Source organism: Serinus canaria, chromosome 6, assembly GCF_022539315.1.
Source record: "Serinus canaria isolate serCan28SL12 chromosome 6, serCan2020, whole genome shotgun sequence".
NCBI classification, from domain to species: Eukaryota; Metazoa; Chordata; class Aves; order Passeriformes; family Fringillidae; genus Serinus; species Serinus canaria.
Window position 1 is genome coordinate 12,977,673 of NC_066320.1, and position 11,717 is coordinate 12,989,389.

The 11,717-nt window shown below is 37.8% G+C and overlaps 1 long non-coding RNA gene across 1 annotated transcript in view; it reads right to left on the minus strand.

Moving 5' to 3' along the window:
* The window catches only part of LOC127059767 (uncharacterized), a 60,916-nt gene extending 51,018 nt beyond the window's left edge, over positions 1-9,898 (minus strand). The window contains exon 1 of the long non-coding RNA XR_007777918.1: positions 9,796-9,898. This is a non-coding gene — a long non-coding RNA (uncharacterized LOC127059767). The remainder of the gene's footprint in view (positions 1-9,795) is intronic.
* Between the last annotated feature and the right edge of the window lie 1,819 nt (positions 9,899-11,717).

Below are 11,717 nucleotides of genomic sequence, written 5' to 3' on the forward strand. Positions count from 1 at the left end.
CAGGTTAGACAGATTATTTTTCCCTAAAAAAAGGGGGAAGAAAAATAATGTTGAATAATGTATGTGAGAAAAATATTTTAAAATATAACTCCACTTTATATTTTTTCAAATCCTATAATATTAATACCTTTATTCACTGTTTTCTGTATTGAAAAAGTTTTAGTTAGGTTATTTTTAAGTTGCATCTAGAAAACAGCCACTTCTTTAAGGTAGCAAATCTAACTTACAAAAAATGAAATCTAATTTTAGTTTCAATGAATATAGCTTTTTACAAAAAAAAAAAAAAAAAAAATTGACTTGCTCTTTGCAAGTTACCTACATGCTAGGTGACTTGCAAAGAGCAGAAGAATTGCAACAAATACCTACAGAACTATTTTAGTTTCAACTACCTGGTTATAGTTTGCCCTTTGATGCATTTGGCTGCTATAGAATTCACCTTTCTCTTTGGATTTTCATCTGTTTATTCACTTCACTGTTTTTATTCCTTTTACAAAAATCTTTAATTACCTCTCTTTGCACATAGGGCTGTTTATGGATTTATCTTCATAACCAAAGGCCATATTTCTTAAGTAATTTCATTAGTTTCTGACTTATTTAGGAGGGTTCCCCCCCTCTTCCCCCTTTTATGCTAGCTTCTTAATACCTTTTTTTAATATTCTGCTAGTTCTATTGGCTATCCTAGGACAGTTTCCTCTGACTGTAATTCATCCAGAGATTTGCCTAGAAGGGATTAAAAGCATAAATCTCAACCTTGTTATCGCCTAATTTCATGGTTTGTTTTACCTTCAAAAAGAAATGTCTTTAAGCCCATGAAAGTAATTTCTTGCATAGTCATTAGATCTGCACCTAATCACATGCATGGTTTTGAAGGTTCTCTACCAGATTTTCTTTACTGCAGAGAGATAACTCTGACACTGAGGTGAAGCCATAGATAACATGTAGGCATTTGGGGATTTCTCTCCTGAACATTTCAAAGATGTGTGTAACACACACCCAGATGATGGGGATGGGACTGCTGCTGGATGTTGAAGGCATACACCATGCTTCACATTTAGATTAGCCAGATGCTAAGAAATGAAAGACAAGTGTCAGATAAGACTATCAAATTGCTATATATAACTTTTAGCATCTTAATACACTGCAGCATCGTGCTTAGAAGTAATAAAGTCACACAAGTTTTTCCTGAAACATTTCAGTTATCCAGGACTACTTTGTGCTCAGTCATGGGATCTTTTGAAAAACTTTCCCAGAATAATTTAGGAGAAGGCTTTAATAACCAAAAGCAAATAAATTAAAACATAATCGTCTTTTTAAACAAAACTGAAGCAAGAAGACACCATTGTCCTAGTTATTTAACCAAGCAGCTTGCTTTATTTCTGAGAATGGCTAATGATTCCCCTTGTCTTTTACCCAGACCCCCACTCTGAACTCTCATAAAGAAAATATCAGGGCAGGGAATTTGTTGTCTCCTGTCACCCCTTTGAGTATGTGGCAGCAATTTGTGTAGCATTCTCAATCACAGACCAGGGACTCAGTCTTGCATATTGAGAAAAGGTCTTGGTCTCTATGCACAGAGATCAGCAAACTGTTACTAGTAAAACCCAGAGTGTGCTTAACTTTTAATAAATTAGTTTGCTTCTCAAGAAAATGATTTTACATGCCTGGTGTTTCCTTTGCTTTGTTATTAACTCGGACATATGTGACACCTACCTTTTTATTTATTTTTTCCTGCTGTGATATCAATGACTGGAACAGGGTATTCCTTACTAGAGTAAGTCTGATCAAAGAGGATGAAATCATCACGATGCAGATACTAAAGTAAACCAGAACCAAGGAACTTCTGCTTTGCAAAACCAATCACTGAAAGGGCTTAAAACTTATTACATTAATTAAAAGGATGAAACTTTAAAAACCCATTATTCTCTCAACATCCATCATGAAACAAACATCATGCTCCTACTCTGCTTCCTCAAAGGAAGAAAAAAAGTTGTGGTCCAAAACAATTTCTAAATAATTTTACAATAAGTGGTTTTGATATCAAAATAGGTATAAACACTGCAGAGACATTTGTGGGTGTAATTTTGTGGAGGAAAACAAAATGCATCTCTGTCTCACTCTCTCTAATGTCTATAGATTCACTTTAAAAAAATATTTTTAATATTTATTTAAATATATGTAAAATAGATTAAATTGATAACAAACAATAGGCATTCTGATATTTTCTATGAAAATTCAGTAGAGACAGTATTAATATATACAAATAAAATAACAACATTTCAAACAGTTGAATTTAAAATGCTTCCATTTATTTTCTGCTGCATTCTGTGTTCTCATATCAGTCACCAGCTCTGAAAGCAAGTATCTTAAGTATTTTTCTTCTTATTTTGGGAAATCATCTTTACCCCATTTGAAACATATAATTTTGGTTAAAAATAAAACAAAACAAATTGTAACTTCAATATAAATACCGGTGTTTGAAACCCCAATGACTCTGCAATGTCACTGTTAAACAGTCATCCATCCCCATAGAAAAAAATATAATTGAAACATCCTTTTCTACAAGGAATTTGAAGATAGGGTGGGGAGAGTGGTTGTGGAGTGGAAAATTATTAAATAAAAATAGAGCCATTTAAAAAGAGCAAAGCATTTCATATTGCACCAATCGAACTGATTGCTTCAGAAGAGCAGGTACCTCACAGGGGTCCAGCATTTACCTTCTCCCTGTGGGCACTTGTACTACTTTTTTGGTATGGCCTACATCTGCTGCAATTTAAAAGCTACATACTCTCTTAGAAAAGGTTCTGTTCCTGGAGAAAAGTTTTAATAGAGAAACTGTATCCAATTCAGTTATATATGTTTATGCAAGATCCATAGTGTGCAGATGAAGAAATTGTCACCAGAATGTCATAAAGTAGGATGGGTCTCCAGCCATGCAATCATAAACTTTGCAAAATTAGGAGAAAAAAGGATTTAATTAGCCATGAGAGTTACCCTTCTCCTATATTGAGAACAATCCCCACAGAAGAGTTTTCCTTTAAGTCTTTCACCCTGGAGATTTCACAATGCTCTTCTTATTCATCTGTCTTGCCATATATTCTTAAGGAAGCTATCTCTGACTGACAAAAGTCCTTTTGGACTTACTAGTGTCTGAAGTCTCCTTTGCACCTGTGACAGCACTGGAGGAAACCTTCAGTCTTAAACACCTCAGAAAAAAAATAAAGAAGGGTCATAGAAATGATTATGTGCATGCTTTGTTCAAAACCTGAATGTGACCCATTCATGAGTAGCACTTTGGTTCTGACACGTTGGGCATTAGGAAAAGAGACAGAATTAATCCACCTCAGATACTGGACTGTTAAATTCAAAAAAGTTGTCAAATGCATGGAAAATTCATTGCCACATGGTGATGAGACCCATATGTAGGTAAACTAAAGCTGGGAAAATATATACTAGTGGTGGGGTTATTTAATGGTTAATAAGGGATGTCTGATTAAAAATTAACAGAGAAAATAGTTTCTACAATTATTAACTAGATAATGAATGCAAGGCAAAAAATAATTCAACTAGTGAAAAATTTCCAAGGGAATTAGCTAATAATTAACCCAGAAAAGAAATTAATTTGTGTAGGTTACCTGAAAAGTCACTAATGTGTAAATGTGGTTATGGGTGGTTAACATGCATTGAATTGAAAAACTGATCAATGAATGAAAAAGTTAATGATTGATGGGGATATACCAATTAACCCAGGTTAATAATTAAGGAGTCATTAATTAGTTAAACCTGATAAAGCTTGGTGAAGAACTGCAGCTCCTTAACTGAACAAGTATACATTTTTTTTCAATGTTATCATAGCTTGAATGACTCTTGGATTTATATTATTTCTGCCAATTTTAAGCAAACATTTTAAGTTTTGGAGTGCTGAGACACATAAAGACTTTATTTGTTTATACACATCACAGCTCATTGTTCACTCTTGGGAATGTGTATTTGATAAACGAAAACAAAATTATTTTGAAATCCATGTTGCTATTTTCCCCAACCAAATTAGAAACATCCTGCCCTTATGTTCAACAAACACAGTGGGGTGTTCATATTTAAAGATTTCCACTTGCATATGTGCAACTTGTCAGGTAGTTTATGAATATTTACATATTAATTGGCCTGACATCTGTCATAATTGCATATTAATTATTTTTGTTTTAATCAGATAATTGATTTATTATACTGCTGTCTGCAGTTCTAGGGGAATGTCCCCGAGGGACAATGCATGCATACACACAGATTTGGTCTTCTGCCTACAGCACTCCTCTGCTGAAGATCTGAAAAAGTTTTGCTGTTCTTTTTTTTTGTAGTAGAAAAGATGCATTTTAGAATTTGATTCAGTGCTTGTCAAGAATTAGCTGAAAGACATCCATTGACTTCAGTAAGCTTTAACTCAGGCCTGTAGTCAGTTTAACAAAGCATTTCTGAAAAAGCAGAATGACAAAAATCAATGGGCTTTTTGATTTTGGATCAATGGAGAATTACAATTTCAGTATATAAATTATCCAGGGAGAGGAGGTTAAGTTACAGATGTGGGAGAGTCACAGACTGCATCAGAAAGGGGACCTGATTCTGCATATGAACAGAAATAATGTTCAGATTCTTAATTCACTGAAAATCAACCCTTAAAAGGAATAAATAAATATATGAGCTTCACTAAACCGTATGTGTGCTTTATGATGAGACAAAAATGTGTTGTGCATGTCAACAAAAGAGGTCAGGCACATCTATCACTGTAGTGTGGCAATGGGCTATAGGAAATATCTCCAGGAAAACTCTTGAACTAGGCAAGGAAATGCTAGAGCCCACTTAAACCCAGCCAGGTCAGGAAAATCTGAGAGCCTGTTGGAGCAGAGCTCTGAGTGTGGATTGCTGTGGGAGCAGTGACATGCTGACCACTTGACAGAAGTATAAACAGTTTCAAAACAAGTTTCTCCCACCCAAATCTGACTGATTTCAGACAAATAAGAAAGTCTGAATTTTCAGCACTTTCCCACCCTTGAAGGAGGGGGAAAAAATAAGTGTTTGGATTACCAGCACAAGAAAACCAGACCACTGCTCCCATAAAAAGCCAGATCATGATATTCACGTGACATGAGTCAGCCTGGAGCACCCATTTCAGTAGGGTATCCCCTTTGAGCTGACTGGGAGAGGAGGAGAAGAAGGAAACAACTCCAGGGGTGATCCCACGCTAAAGCTGTAAGTAGGCATGGCAGGGGAGATTGGAGATGGAAAGCAAATTGCTTCAAAGGGGCCATTTTCAAGTTCAAAGCAATGAGCATCCAACAATTTGCCAGTTATGGCTCATCTGATGCCTAAATCTCCCCACACTTTCCCCCCAAAATGTTCATTTTATCCAACATCACTCTTATAAACATAAAGCTAACTGAAGTTTCAACCATTTAAAATCCAGATGCACAAGTAACTGCTTATCTGCATCTCTGCCACAATATGAAAGGCTGGAATGAGAAAAGCCTCAGCAATACTCTGTCATTACCACATGGCAATTAGACTACTATATATATATTTCACTTGACATTTCATTGATATAGCCACTTCCAGTAAGTCGTACTACATCTTTGAACTGGCCTATCCTAACAGAGTCTAGCATGGATTTGGATTGGCACCAATATCACTTCAAACCCTGCCAGGTCCCTCAGCCATTCCATTTGTAACTTTCACATCATTTCTCATTCACAGTTTAGACCTTGAGCAGAAAGGAACTGCATGGCAGCCTGCCAAAAGAAGTGTTTATTGTTTATAAATTATGAACAACGTGTGTATTTCTGCAATTGGCAGTTTCTATCTTAACCAAAGCAAGCTTTATTTATAGAAAATTAGAACATCTTGTTTTGTCTTGTGTTATGGCAGATTGTCTTAGATGAAACAAAACACATGTATGAACCACATTAAAAACTAGGGCTTAGTTTGTCCAGACCCAAAGGGTACATTCTAGTTCTTGCATTATTAAAAGTCATTACCACTAATTAGGATACTGAAGTAATATTTTATACATATCTAGTGGGAACCTGGTTACTTTTCATGACTTCTGCAATTTTTCTAAATAAGCCTTAATGTTTGAAACATTAAGGCTTTATTGAAAATCTGCAAAAGGAAAATGGCAAATAAGATATTAAATCTAAATGCTGAAAATAATACTGAAAAAAAATTTAAACGTTTCTGCTGCACCTTATGGAAAACCCTCAAATTTATTGTGTCTAAAAGTGATATCAGAAATCCAAACAAAAAATAAGTTCACTAATTTCCTGGTTTTCTTTTTAAAATCTTGTCTATTGTTCTGTTTCTTATAAAGAGACTCTAAAGGATCACAAGAGCACTGTATGAAAATACCTGCAGTAGTTATAGAAATATTGAGTAGCTCTCAAGTATTCATTTCCAAATAAAAGCTTGAAAGAGTGATTTCAGTTCCTGAGAGCAGAGTCTTGCAATATTTGAAAATAATGAGAAACAATTACTTGCTGCATTGATAAATATCTTGGGAATATTGCCCCAAAGTATTGTGACGTTTTTAAGGATGGGAACAATATGGTTTCTTTTCAAAGCTAACTTATATCTAAAGTGTATCTTGACCACATAATACAATTCTAAAGCAATCACCTACACAAAGAAAGAGCTGGAATGGAAGCGGGAAACAAATGGAATAGAAGAAAAGGAAGAGGAGAATAAAAGGAAAAGACAGAGAGAACAAAAGAGTACCTCAAGCCACTCTAACCCTGTCTTTCTGTAAGTTGTAGAAGACAGATGATCAGGAGAGAAATGGAAGAAAGAAGGACTGGTTTGGAAGCTTGTATAATACAGCATGAAGCAGCCAGGAGTAGGAGTCCTCACGGAGTTTTGTGAGGAGGCTGCTGAGACAGGCAGGAGTGTTCCCTTCCTGCTGCCAGGGGGACAGCCCCACACTGCTGCACCTCATGGCACTGCCCTCATTGCATTGCTGCTCTTCAGACTGACTGGGTACACAAAGCAGATTTGGCTGCCTTTTGGTTTTTTTGGCTGTTTTTGGTCTGGCATCCAAGAGACTATGAGGGCAATGGTGAGTGTGGGAATCATGATAGTAGAGGGCAATCCATGGTTACAAGGAAAATTCCTCCCCCAGTTTCAGAGATGAGAGTGACCCAGACTGGGAGCTGACTGTGTTGCCAGCCCAGCCAAAATACAGTTCTGGGGCAAGGAGAGCACCCAAGCTGTGCACAGACCCTTCTGCAAAAGGGTCCTGGAGCTATGGCCTGGCACGCTCCCACACATCCCAGAGAAAGGATGGGCCCACCCTGGCCCTGCAGGTGGGGCAGGGCAGGAATGGAGGGGTAGGGAGAATGGGGGAGCATGAAACCCACCTTGCACTAGCTGCAAAACAGCTGCCAAATATGAAGGTAATTAGGAGTTAACAGAATGAGGGAGAAGATGGAAAAGCAAGATCTGCAGGGACACGACCAACATGCCTCAACACGTTTTGTACCTGTATTGTGTTTTGTTCTCATATAGAAAAGTATGTCACAGCCCATCCTGTGTATTAGATAAATAAATCCGGGAATAATACCTTCTCTCTCTTCTCTACAAGCCTGACAGGTTTCATTTTAACACTATTTTCACCTCCCTCTTTCTGGAAGGTGAACTCAGAAGGTAGCTGTGCCAGAACCTCCTTCCCATGATCAAACCAAGAGATAGATATATACAAGTAAGAGAAATTAAGTGTGACTTATACCAAGTGTCACTTTTACAAATATATCAGCATAACACAAGTCTGATTTTGCAGGATTTCCAGCCATACATGCACATACACTCCTTGTCCTTCTAATCTTCTAATCAAGTTTTAAGGAACTTGAACACCAAAAGTTTTAACATCTTTTAGCTTCTATGTGTATCAGCTGTGCACACTGAGAAATTTGTCTGTTACTGAGCACACCTGGAGAACATGAGAGCACACAGCACTGAGACAGTGGTATTCTGCCTGTGACATAGCATGACTAAAAATGTATCTAATTTAAAGTTTAAAAAAGCCAGCTATAGCATAGCCTTCCTACATGCCTCAGAATATTTAAATATCCCTGCTCAGGGTTTCTAAGTGGCAGCTGTTTTAATTCAGAGAGCATATTTATAGCTCTTATATCTCTGTCTCCCTGTGTCACATTCTCCAGCAGAGAGGCAGCTATGAACATATCTCCACTTTGGTCTTTTTTTGGCCCCATTTGATTCATTGGATCTCTCAGTAGCCAGTAATTATAGCTATATATATAACCTTTAGCTTCCCAGTGATATGTATGGTTACACCTCTCCTCTCTTCTGTAAAATCCTTTAGCTGAGTGTTCTGAATTCATTCCTCTTTCGGGGATAATGCATGTCTCAGTGTTTCTGCAAGGGTACAGATCAGGGGCTATGGTGCTAATTTAGCATCAGCATCACTACTGGAGAAACAGTTATACTCCGTATTGACTAATTTTTCTCCTGTGACTGTATTGAACCTGCTCCTCAACCTTTTCTTCACAGAATGCCATCACCATCTGAGTAATACATCATGAGTGCAGTTCACCCTGATGATGTATTACACTAACATATCATTAGTGCAACAGCAGAGCAAGGCGCTTTGATGATGTATTAATGCAATACATCATCGGAATGAGTCACTCCCATGATGTATAACTCAAAAGATGGTACTATCCAGGGAAACATGGACATCCAATAAATCAGGGACAACATTAAAGAATAAAATCTAGGACATCTTCGAGGGAAAAACAAAGCTTCAGGAACCTTTGAATGAATACAGCATGAGGTTTTCCTTAAAACAAAAACAAACAAAAATAGAAAGAGAGGGAATACAAATTTTCATATGAATTTTATCAGGAATGTAGGTTTCTGTAAAATGCAGTTACCATGATATTCAAATTTGAATTCTCTTCTGTGATGACACATGATATATGCAGGGCATTTTAAGTTAGAAAAAGATTATGTGATACAATTGGTAATATACTCACTTGAGACTTTTCATATCCTACCTGGAAGCGGAGAAAAAGGGAAGCAAGTGCAAAAAAAAAAAAAAAAAATCCAAGTCTCTTCCCTGCAACAAAAAGGCTGAAACTTTTTAAACTCCTAAAAGGAGCAATTAAAATTTCATGTTAAGATTTACTACACACTTTACATATATCAAACAAATCAGTCTATTGTCAGTAGTGCAAACAGAAATAGCAAACTTTAAATAAGTATAGCACTGAGGATTAAAAGGCACTTAGCCATAAATACTTATATAAATATGTTAGTTCTGTAGATACAGTTAGTAGGAAAAAAAAAAACAAAACCACATATCCATGGATTTACACAACTGATATCAACCTACTAAATGTCAAATCCTAAATACAGCAACAGCTCATGAGAAAGCTACTAAATGCAATTCCGAGTTAGTTGCAAAATGTATAAGGAGGTTGAATTAGCAAATGTAAAAAATAAATTTCAATTTCAACATTCTGAACAAACCTAATATGAAACAACAATGCCTCAATGGTCAGAGAAAATTAATATTTTGGGAAACAAAAAAGACAGAGGTTTTTTTTCTCACTCATCCTGCAGGTTTTATGGCAGGGCCAGAAAATAACCACTGTATGAAATATCAGATAGCACTCTGCCTAAACAGTGAAAGACTTCTCTGATGTTAGATGTTTATTTTTGGGTTTCTTATTCAAACAAACACCCTTCTTTTGCTCACACATGCTTGCACATGCAGACACCCTGCCCACCACATACCTTAACGTGCTTAAAAGGGGGTAACTTCCGAGCAAGCCTTTCATACCCTGAGAGCTATTGTTCAGCAACAGCTCTGCAAATCCCCCTGCCATGAGAACAGATAGATTTTTGTTGATGTTGTTTTGTTTTGTTTTAAATTGGCCTCAGCTGCATTTGATTGCTCCAAGCTTGTGGAGATTTTCCAGCTGAGGCCCTGAAATCCCCATTAGGATTTAACTCCTCAGTCTCACTTTCCCCAGCTCCCCAAATCCCAGCTCTGCCGATACAAATAATGAATGTACTCATATGTGTGTGTAGGAAGGACAGAGGGAAAATCTCAGTGTTTAAGAGGTAACCCTGAGCCTTTGTGTTCAGAGTGAAGCCCGGTGCTCCCTGCAGGCAGGGATTGCAGGGCTTGCTGAGCCCTCTCCGTGGCCCAAGCACAGTCCCAGCAGACCTTGCTGGCTGTCATCACTCTGAGCAAAACTGGCATTTCAAGTCATCTCAGTCACTTTATGAAAGAAATCACTTTTCTTGAAGCATTTCAAATAATTGCAGTCTGTGGAAGGAAAATATATTTAAAACATATTGGAAAGACCCCAGAAGATGGAACAGAACTGGTAAATATTGATGAGAAAGAGGAAATGGGGCTGCTCTGCAGAGGTTTGTCTCCAAACATCAGCTTCCTTCAACCTACACTTGAGGATCACTGGCCCCATCATACCAGCCCCACTCACAGAACCAAAGCTGGAGGTCCTCTGGGGCTGGAGAGCTTCCCCACGTGGCCCTGGCCAGCTGGCATCCTCTGCAGAGGCAGAGCCACAGAAAGAGCAGATCCTCCCTGCCGTGCCCCGCTCTGGCTGGTGATAACCATGTGAGCAGATGTCACAGGCTGCACAGAGGGGCAGCTCTGCTGTTTGGGTTCAAAGGCAGACCTGCTGATTCCGAGCTGCAGGCCAGGCTGGCGCTGGCCAGGGCACAGGGGGTGCTGGGGTTACACAAGAGCCCATTCCATCAATAAAACACAGCTGCCCTGGGGGGCATAACAACTATACAGGGCTCTTAATTGCCTCAGCAGTAGCAAAGAGAGAAAGAAAGAAGCTCTTTTTTGCTTTTAACAAAAGGTCCTTCCTGTACAGTTTCAACTAAACCAATCCTGCCTATATTTCTAGGGAATTGCATTCCTTACAGGCATTTAAAACCTCCCTAAAACTCACCAATTTTCTAAGTGCCTTTGCTGGCTAACAGCCATAGTTCTCCCTTTCCTTCTGTGTCCTGTGTCTTCATGACACCATATGAAGTAAAAATAAACACATTTTGTGCAAAAATTCAAACAAGTGTGGAAGAACCCTGCTAATGTCTCTGTGTTTTAAGCAGTGGGGCCAGGCCATGACTTACCATGTAACAAAGGCTGCTGAGGCAGTTGTGTACGAAGAGGAAAAAACAAGCAGAAATGCTCCCTATCACCATAACCTTACACTAGTATTTAGCCTCTTTTAATATGCATGAAAGTCAAACATAGAGGGAAAATAAAAAAAAAAGGCTGACCTAAAAAGACAGTATCAACAAGGAAGTAATATCAAGGAGTAAGCCTCCTCAAGTCCCACTTCTTTTGTAGATGTTGCTCTTTTAAGGCCACGGTTCTGTTAATTTTGAGTAGAAAAGGAGCCTTTATCATTTGTCTTTATTCTTAATTGAAACCATCCTACATGACAGCACAGACAGTAGTCAAGAAATACAGATGAAAATCTTAATACCAAAGTCCTTGTCAAATTCAAGCACTAATAAATTAGGAGCATTAATTACATCATGTGTGAGGCAAGACCTAGTTATTTCTGCTAAAGAGGACTTGATTAACAAGACTGTGGTTTTACATTTATATAACAGAAACATCTCTACTCCCTCAATCTGCATGGCATGGACTCTCAAAATGAACATATTTT